We start from the raw sequence: 7,444 nt of genomic DNA, 5'->3' as shown, positions 1-7,444 counted from the left end.
TGGAACAGAATTGTCAACGGCCATACCACGTAGGACAAACCTTGTCTCGTCAGCTCCAGGAAGTTAAGCTACGTCGGGTTCCGTTAGTACCTAGATGGGTGACCGCTTGGGAATACGGGATGCTGTTTGCATCAAAACTTTTATATCCACCTAGCCGTTTTTGAATGAATCACAGGGAAGTACGAACCATCTCGCGGTGAATTCTAGTATTTTCTAGGGAAGTACGAACCATCTCGCGGTGAATTCTAGTATTTTCTAAAACGCCACCTAGTGGTCAGTTTTTAAATTTCATCTTCTATAAACTAAAGGTATTTTAAAACGAAATTCAAAAAGAATGGTACATTTCCGTGAGAAAAGTGACCTCTTTAAAGAAAGTGAATTTTATTTGTTTGCATTTTTGTGGTTGACCGAACGCGATGGTTACCAGTCCAATATCCTTAACTATATAAATCAATTGTACTTGTGCTGGTTTTAATGGACATTACTGGAGTGTATTCATTTTATTTTGGAACAGAATTGTCAACGGCCATACCACGTAGAACAAACCTTGTCTCGTCAGCTCCAGGAAGTTAAGCTACGTCGGGTTCCGTTAGTACCTAGATGGGTGACCGCTTGGGAATACGGGATGCTGTTGGCATCAAAACTTTTATATCCACCTAGCCGTTTTTGAATGAATCACAGGGAAGTACGAACCATCTCGCGGTGAAATTCTAGTATTTTCTAAAACGCCACCTAGTGGTCAGTTTTTAAATTTCATCTCCTTCCAACTAAAGGGTTTTTTAAAACGAGAACACAAAAGGTATGGTACATTTCCGTGAGAAAAGTGACCTCTTTAAAGAAAGTGAATTTTATTTGTTTGCATTTTTGTGGTTGACCGAACGCGATGGTTACCAGTCCAATATCCTTAACTATATAAATCAATTGTACTTGTGCTGGTTTTAATGGACATTACTGGAGTGTATTCATTTTATTTTGGAACAGAATTGTCAACGGCCATACCACGTAGAACAAACCTTGTCTCGTCAGCTCCAGGAAGTTAAGCTACGTCGGGTTCCGTTAGTACCTAGATGGGTGACCGCTTGGGAATACGGGATGCTGTTTGCATCAAAACTTTTATATCCACCTAGCCGTTTTTGAATGAATCACAGGGAAGTACGAACCATCTCGCGGTGAATTCTAGTATTTTCTAAAACGCCACCTAGTGGTCAGTTTTTAAATTTCATCTCCTTCCAACTAAAGGGTTTTTTAAAACGAGAACACAAAAGGTATGGTACATTTCCGTGAGAAAAGTGACCTCTTTAAAGAAAGTGAATTTTATTTGTTTGCATTTTTGTGGTTGACCGAACGCGATGGTTACCAGTCCAATATCCTTAACTATATAAATCAATTGTACTTGTGCTGGTTTTAATGGACATTACTGGAGTGTATTCATTTTATTTTGGAACAGAATTGTCAACGGCCATACCACGTAGGACAAACCTTGTCTCGTCAGCTCCAGGAAGTTAAGCTACGTCGGGTTCCGTTAGTACCTAGATGGGTGACCGCTTGGGAATACGGGATGCTGTTTGCATCAAAACTTTTATATCCACCTAGCCGTTTTTGAATGAATCACAGGGAAGTACGAACCATCTCGCGGTGAATTCTAGTATTTTCTAAAACGCCACCTAGTGGTCAGTTTTTAAATTTCATCTTCTATAAACTAAAGGTATTTTAAAACGAAATACAAAAAGAATGGTACATTTCCGTGAGAAAAGTGACCTCTTTAAAGAAAGTGAATTTTATTTGTTTGCATTTTTGTGGTTGACCGAACGCGATGGTTACCAGTCCAATATCCTTAACTATATAAATCAATTGTACTTGTGCTGGTTTTAATGGACATTACTGGAGTGTATTCATTTTATTTTGGAACAGAATTGTCAACGGCCATACCACGTAGGACAAACCTTGTCTCGTCAGCTCCAGGAAGTTAAGCTACGTCGGGTTCCGTTAGTACCTAGATGGGTGACCGCTTGGGAATACGGGATGCTGTTTGCATCAAAACTTTTATATCCACCTAGCCGTTTTTGAATGAATCACAGGGAAGTACGAACCATCTCGCGGTGAATTCTAGTATTTTCTAAAACGCCACCTAGTGGTCAGTTTTTAAATTTCATCTTCTATAAACTAAAGGTATTTTAAAACGAAATACAAAAAGAATGGTACATTTCCGTGAGAAAAGTGACCTCTTTAAAGAAAGTGAATTTTATTTGTTTGCATTTTTGTGGTTGACCGAACGCGATGGTTACCAGTCCAATATCCTTAACTATATAAATCAATTGTACTTGTGCTGGTTTTAATGGACATTACTGGAGTGTATTCATTTTATTTTGGAACAGAATTGTCAACGGCCATACCACGTAGGACAAACCTTGTCTCGTCAGCTCCAGGAAGTTAAGCTACGTCGGGTTCCGTTAGTACCTAGATGGGTGACCGCTTGGGAATACGGGATGCTGTTTGCATCAAAACTTTTATATCCACCTAGCCGTTTTTGAATGAATCACAGGGAAGTACGAACCATCTCGCGGTGAATTCTAGTATTTTCTAAAACGCCACCTAGTGGTCAGTTTTTAAATTTCATCTTCTATAAACTAAAGGTATTTTAAAACGAAATACAAAAAGAATGGTACATTTCCGTGAGAAAAGTGACCTCTTTAAAGAAAGTGAATTTTATTTGTTTGCATTTTTGTGGTTGACCGAACGCGATGGTTACCAGTCCAATATCCTTAACTATATAAATCAATTGTACTTGTGCTGGTTTTAATGGACATTACTGGAGTGTATTCATTTTATTTTGGAACAGAATTGTCAACGGCCATACCACGTAGAACAAACCTTGTCTCGTCAGCTCCAGGAAGTTAAGCTACGTCGGGTTCCGTTAGTACCTAGATGGGTGACCGCTTGGGAATACGGGATGCTGTTGGCATCAAAACTTTTATATCCACCTAGCCGTTTTTGAATGAATCACAGGGAAGTACGAACCATCTCGCGGTGAATTCTAGTATTTTCTAAAACGCCACCTAGTGGTCAGTTTTTAAATTTCATCTCCTTCCAACTAAAGGGTTTTTTAAAACGAGAACACAAAAGGTATGCTACATTTCCGTGAGAAAAGTGACCTCTTTAAAGAAAGTGAATTTTATTTGTTTGCATTTTTGTGGTTGACCGAATGAATGCGATGGTTACCAGTCCAATATCCTTAACTATATACATCAATTGTACTTGTGCTGGTTTTAATGGACATTACTGGAGTGTATTCATTTTATTTTGGAACTGAATTGTCAACGGCCATACGACGTAGGACAAACCTTGTCTCGTCAGCTCCAGGAAGTTAAGCTACGTCGGGTTCCGTTAGTACCTAGATGGGTGACCGCTTGGGAATACGGGATGCTGTTTGCATCAAAACTTTTATATCCACCTAGCCGTTTTTGAATGAATCACAGGGAAGTACGAACCATCTCGCGGTGAATTCTAGTATTTTCTAAAACGCCACCTAGTGGTCAGTTTTTAAATTTCATCTCCTTCCACTAAAGGGTTTTTTAAAACGAGAACACAAAAGGTATGGTACATTTCCGTGAGAAAAGTGACCTCTTTAAAGAAAGTGAATTTTATTTGTTTGCATTTTTGTGGTTGACCGAACGCGATGGTTACCAGTCCAATATCCTTAACTATATAAATCAATTGTACTTGTGCTGGTTTTAATGGACATTACTGGAGTGTATTCATTTTATTTTGGAACAGAATTGTCAACGGCCATACCACGTAGGACAAACCTTGTCTCGTCAGCTCCAGGAAGTTAAGCTACGTCGGGTTCCGTTAGTACCTAGATGGGTGACCGCTTGGGAATACGGGATGCTGTTTGCATCAAAACTTTTATATCCACCTAGCCGTTTTTGAATGAATCACAGGGAAGTACGAACCATCTCGCGGTGAATTCTAGTATTTTCTAAAACGCCACCTAGTGGTCAGTTTTTAAATTTCATCTTCTATAAACTAAAGGTATTTTAAAACGAAATACAAAAAGAATGGTACATTTCCGTGAGAAAAGTGACCTCTTTAAAGAAAGTGAATTTTATTTGTTTGCATTTTTGTGGTTGACCGAACGCGATGGTTACCAGTCCAATATCCTTAACTATATAAATCAATTGTACTTGTGCTGGTTTTAATGGACATTACTGGAGTGTATTCATTTTATTTTGGAACAGAATTGTCAACGGCCATACCACGTAGGACAAACCTTGTCTCGTCAGCTCCAGGAAGTTAAGCTACGTCGGGTTCCGTTAGTACCTAGATGGGTGACCGCTTGGGAATACGGGATGCTGTTTGCATCAAAACTTTTATATCCACCTAGCCGTTTTTGAATGAATCACAGGGAAGTACGAACCATCTCGCGGTGAATTCTAGTATTTTCTAAAACGCCACCTAGTGGTCAGTTTTTAAATTTCATCTTCTATAAACTAAAGGTATTTTAAAACGAAATACAAAAAGAATGGTACATTTCCGTGAGAAAAGTGACCTCTTTAAAGAAAGTGAATTTTATTTGTTTGCATTTTTGTGGTTGACCGAACGCGATGGTTACCAGTCCAATATCCTTAACTATATAAATCAATTGTACTTGTGCTGGTTTTAATGGACATTACTGGAGTGTATTCATTTTATTTTGGAACAGAATTGTCAACGGCCATACCACGTAGGACAAACCTTGTCTCGTCAGCTCCAGGAAGTTAAGCTACGTCGGGTTCCGTTAGTACCTAGATGGGTGACCGCTTGGGAATACGGGATGCTGTTTGCATCAAAACTTTTATATCCACCTAGCCGTTTTTGAATGAATCACAGGGAAGTACGAACCATCTCGCGGTGAATTCTAGTATTTTCTAAAACGCCACCTAGTGGTCAGTTTTTAAATTTCATCTTCTATAAACTAAAGGTATTTTAAAACGAAATACAAAAAGAATGGTACATTTCCGTGAGAAAAGTGACCTCTTTAAAGAAAGTGAATTTTATTTGTTTGCATTTTTGTGGTTGACCGAACGCGATGGTTACCAGTCCAATATCCTTAACTATATAAATCAATTGTACTTGTGCTGGTTTTAATGGACATTACTGGAGTGTATTCATTTTATTTTGGAACAGAATTGTCAACGGCCATACCACGTAGGACAAACCTTGTCTCGTCAGCTCCAGGAAGTTAAGCTACGTCGGGTTCCGTTAGTACCTAGATGGGTGACCGCTTGGGAATACGGGATGCTGTTTGCATCAAAACTTTTATATCCACCTAGCCGTTTTTGAATGAATCACAGGGAAGTACGAACCATCTCGCGGTGAATTCTAGTATTTTCTAAAACGCCACCTAGTGGTCAGTTTTTAAATTTCATCTTCTATAAACTAAAGGTATTTTAAAACGAAATACAAAAAGAATGGTACATTTCCGTGAGAAAAGTGACCTCTTTAAAGAAAGTGAATTTTATTTGTTTGCATTTTTGTGGTTGACCGAACGCGATGGTTACCAGTCCAATATCCTTAACTATATAAATCAATTGTACTTGTGCTGGTTTTAATGGACATTACTGGAGTGTATTCATTTTATTTTGGAACAGAATTGTCAACGGCCATACCACGTAGGACAAACCTTGTCTCGTCAGCTCCAGGAAGTTAAGCTACGTCGGGTTCCGTTAGTACCTAGATGGGTGACCGCTTGGGAATACGGGATGCTGTTTGCATCAAAACTTTTATATCCACCTAGCCGTTTTTGAATGAATCACAGGGAAGTACGAACCATCTCGCGGTGAATTCTAGTATTTTCTAAAACGCCACCTAGTGGTCAGTTTTTAAATTTCATCTTCTATAAACTAAAGGTATTTTAAAACGAGAACAAAAAGAATGGTACATTTCCGTGAGAAAAGTGACCTCTTTAAAGAAAGTGAATTTTATTTGTTTGCATTTTTGTGGTTGACCGAACGCGATGGTTACCAGTCCAATATCCTTAACTATATAAATCAATTGTACTTGTGCTGGTTTTAATGGACATTACTGGAGTGTATTCATTTTATTTTGGAACAGAATTGTCAACGGCCATACCACGTAGGACAAACCTTGTCTCGTCAGCTCCAGGAAGTTAAGCTACGTCGGGTTCCGTTAGTACCTAGATGGGTGACCGCTTGGGAATACGGGATGCTGTTTGCATCAAAACTTTTATATCCACCTAGCCGTTTTTGAATGAATCACAGGGAAGTACGAACCATCTCGCGGTGAATTCTAGTATTTTCTAAAACGCCACCTAGTGGTCAGTTTTTAAATTTCATCTTCTATAAACTAAAGGAATTTTAAAACGAAATACAAAAGAATGGTACATTTCCGTGAGAAAAGTGACCTCTTTAAAGAAAGTGAATTTTATTTGTTTGCATTTTTGTGGTTGACCGAACGCGATGGTTACCAGTCCAATATCCTTAACTATATAAATCAATTGTACTTGTGCTGGTTTTAATGGACATTACTGGAGTGTATTCATTTTATTTTGGAACAGAATTGTCAACGGCCATACCACGTAGGACAAACCTTGTCTCGTCAGCTCCAGGAAGTTAAGCTACGTCGGGTTCCGTTAGTACCTAGATGGGTGACCGCTTGGGAATACGGGATGCTGTTTGCATCAAAACTTTTATATCCACCTAGCCGTTTTTTGAATGAATCACAGGGAAGTACGAACCATCTCGCGGTGAATTCTAGTATTTTCTAAAACGCCACCTAGTGGTCAGTTTTTAAATTTCATCTTCTATAAACTAAAGGTATTTTAAAACGAGAACACAAAAGGAATGGTACATTTCCGTGAGAAAAGTGACCTCTTTAAAGAAAGTGAATTTTATTTGTTTGCATTTTTGTGGTTGACCGAACGCGATGGTTACCAGTCCAATATCCTTAACTATATAAATCAATTGTACTTGTGCTGGTTTTAATGGACATTACTGGAGTGTATTCATTTTATTTTGGAACAGAATTGTCAACGGCCATACCACGTAGGACAAACCTTGTCTCGTCAGCTCCAGGAAGTTAAGCTACGTCGGGTTCCGTTAGTACCTAGATGGGTGACCGCTTGGGAATACGGGATGCTGTTTGCATCAAAACTTTTATATCCACCTAGCCGTTTTTGAATGAATCACAGGGAAGTACGAACCATCTCGCGGTGAATTCTAGTATTTTCTAAAACGCCACCTAGTGGTCAGTTTTTAAATTTCATCTTCTATAAACTAAAGGTATTTTAAAACGAAATACAAAAAGAATGGTACATTTCCGTGAGAAAAGTGACCTCTTTAAAGAAAGTGAATTTTATTTGTTTGCATTTTTGTGGTTGACCGAACGCGATGGTTACCAGTCCAATATCCTTAACTATATAAATCAATTGTACTTGTGCTGGTTT

The 7,444-nt window shown here is 38.6% G+C and overlaps 16 pseudogenes; all 16 read left to right on the top strand.

The window, feature by feature from the left end:
* The first annotated feature begins 12 nt into the window (after positions 1 to 12).
* Positions 13 to 131, top strand: LOC130690850 (5S ribosomal RNA; annotated as a pseudogene).
* Positions 132 to 518: 387 nt separating this feature from the next.
* Positions 519 to 637, top strand: LOC130690649 (5S ribosomal RNA; annotated as a pseudogene).
* Positions 638 to 985: 348 nt separating this feature from the next.
* LOC130690724 (5S ribosomal RNA) lies at positions 986 to 1,104 on the top strand (annotated as a pseudogene).
* A 347-nt stretch (positions 1,105 to 1,451) lies between these two features.
* Positions 1,452 to 1,570, top strand: LOC130690843 (5S ribosomal RNA; annotated as a pseudogene).
* Positions 1,571 to 1,915: 345 nt separating this feature from the next.
* On the top strand, positions 1,916 to 2,034 carry LOC130690836 (5S ribosomal RNA; annotated as a pseudogene).
* Positions 2,035 to 2,379: 345 nt separating this feature from the next.
* On the top strand, positions 2,380 to 2,498 carry LOC130690822 (5S ribosomal RNA; annotated as a pseudogene).
* A 345-nt stretch (positions 2,499 to 2,843) lies between these two features.
* Positions 2,844 to 2,962, top strand: LOC130690638 (5S ribosomal RNA; annotated as a pseudogene).
* A 351-nt stretch (positions 2,963 to 3,313) lies between these two features.
* Positions 3,314 to 3,432, top strand: LOC130690864 (5S ribosomal RNA; annotated as a pseudogene).
* A 346-nt stretch (positions 3,433 to 3,778) lies between these two features.
* LOC130690817 (5S ribosomal RNA) lies at positions 3,779 to 3,897 on the top strand (annotated as a pseudogene).
* Positions 3,898 to 4,242: 345 nt separating this feature from the next.
* On the top strand, positions 4,243 to 4,361 carry LOC130690810 (5S ribosomal RNA; annotated as a pseudogene).
* Positions 4,362 to 4,706: 345 nt separating this feature from the next.
* LOC130690803 (5S ribosomal RNA) lies at positions 4,707 to 4,825 on the top strand (annotated as a pseudogene).
* A 345-nt stretch (positions 4,826 to 5,170) lies between these two features.
* Positions 5,171 to 5,289, top strand: LOC130690796 (5S ribosomal RNA; annotated as a pseudogene).
* A 345-nt stretch (positions 5,290 to 5,634) lies between these two features.
* LOC130690789 (5S ribosomal RNA) lies at positions 5,635 to 5,753 on the top strand (annotated as a pseudogene).
* A 344-nt stretch (positions 5,754 to 6,097) lies between these two features.
* Positions 6,098 to 6,216, top strand: LOC130690782 (5S ribosomal RNA; annotated as a pseudogene).
* A 344-nt stretch (positions 6,217 to 6,560) lies between these two features.
* LOC130690774 (5S ribosomal RNA) lies at positions 6,561 to 6,679 on the top strand (annotated as a pseudogene).
* Positions 6,680 to 7,026: 347 nt separating this feature from the next.
* On the top strand, positions 7,027 to 7,145 carry LOC130690769 (5S ribosomal RNA; annotated as a pseudogene).
* Positions 7,146 to 7,444: the final 299 nt, after the last annotated feature.

This window comes from Daphnia carinata, chromosome 10, assembly GCF_022539665.2.
Source record: "Daphnia carinata strain CSIRO-1 chromosome 10, CSIRO_AGI_Dcar_HiC_V3, whole genome shotgun sequence".
Classification (NCBI taxonomy): domain Eukaryota; kingdom Metazoa; phylum Arthropoda; class Branchiopoda; order Diplostraca; family Daphniidae; genus Daphnia; species Daphnia carinata.
This window is presented reverse-complemented; position numbering and strand designations above follow the sequence as displayed.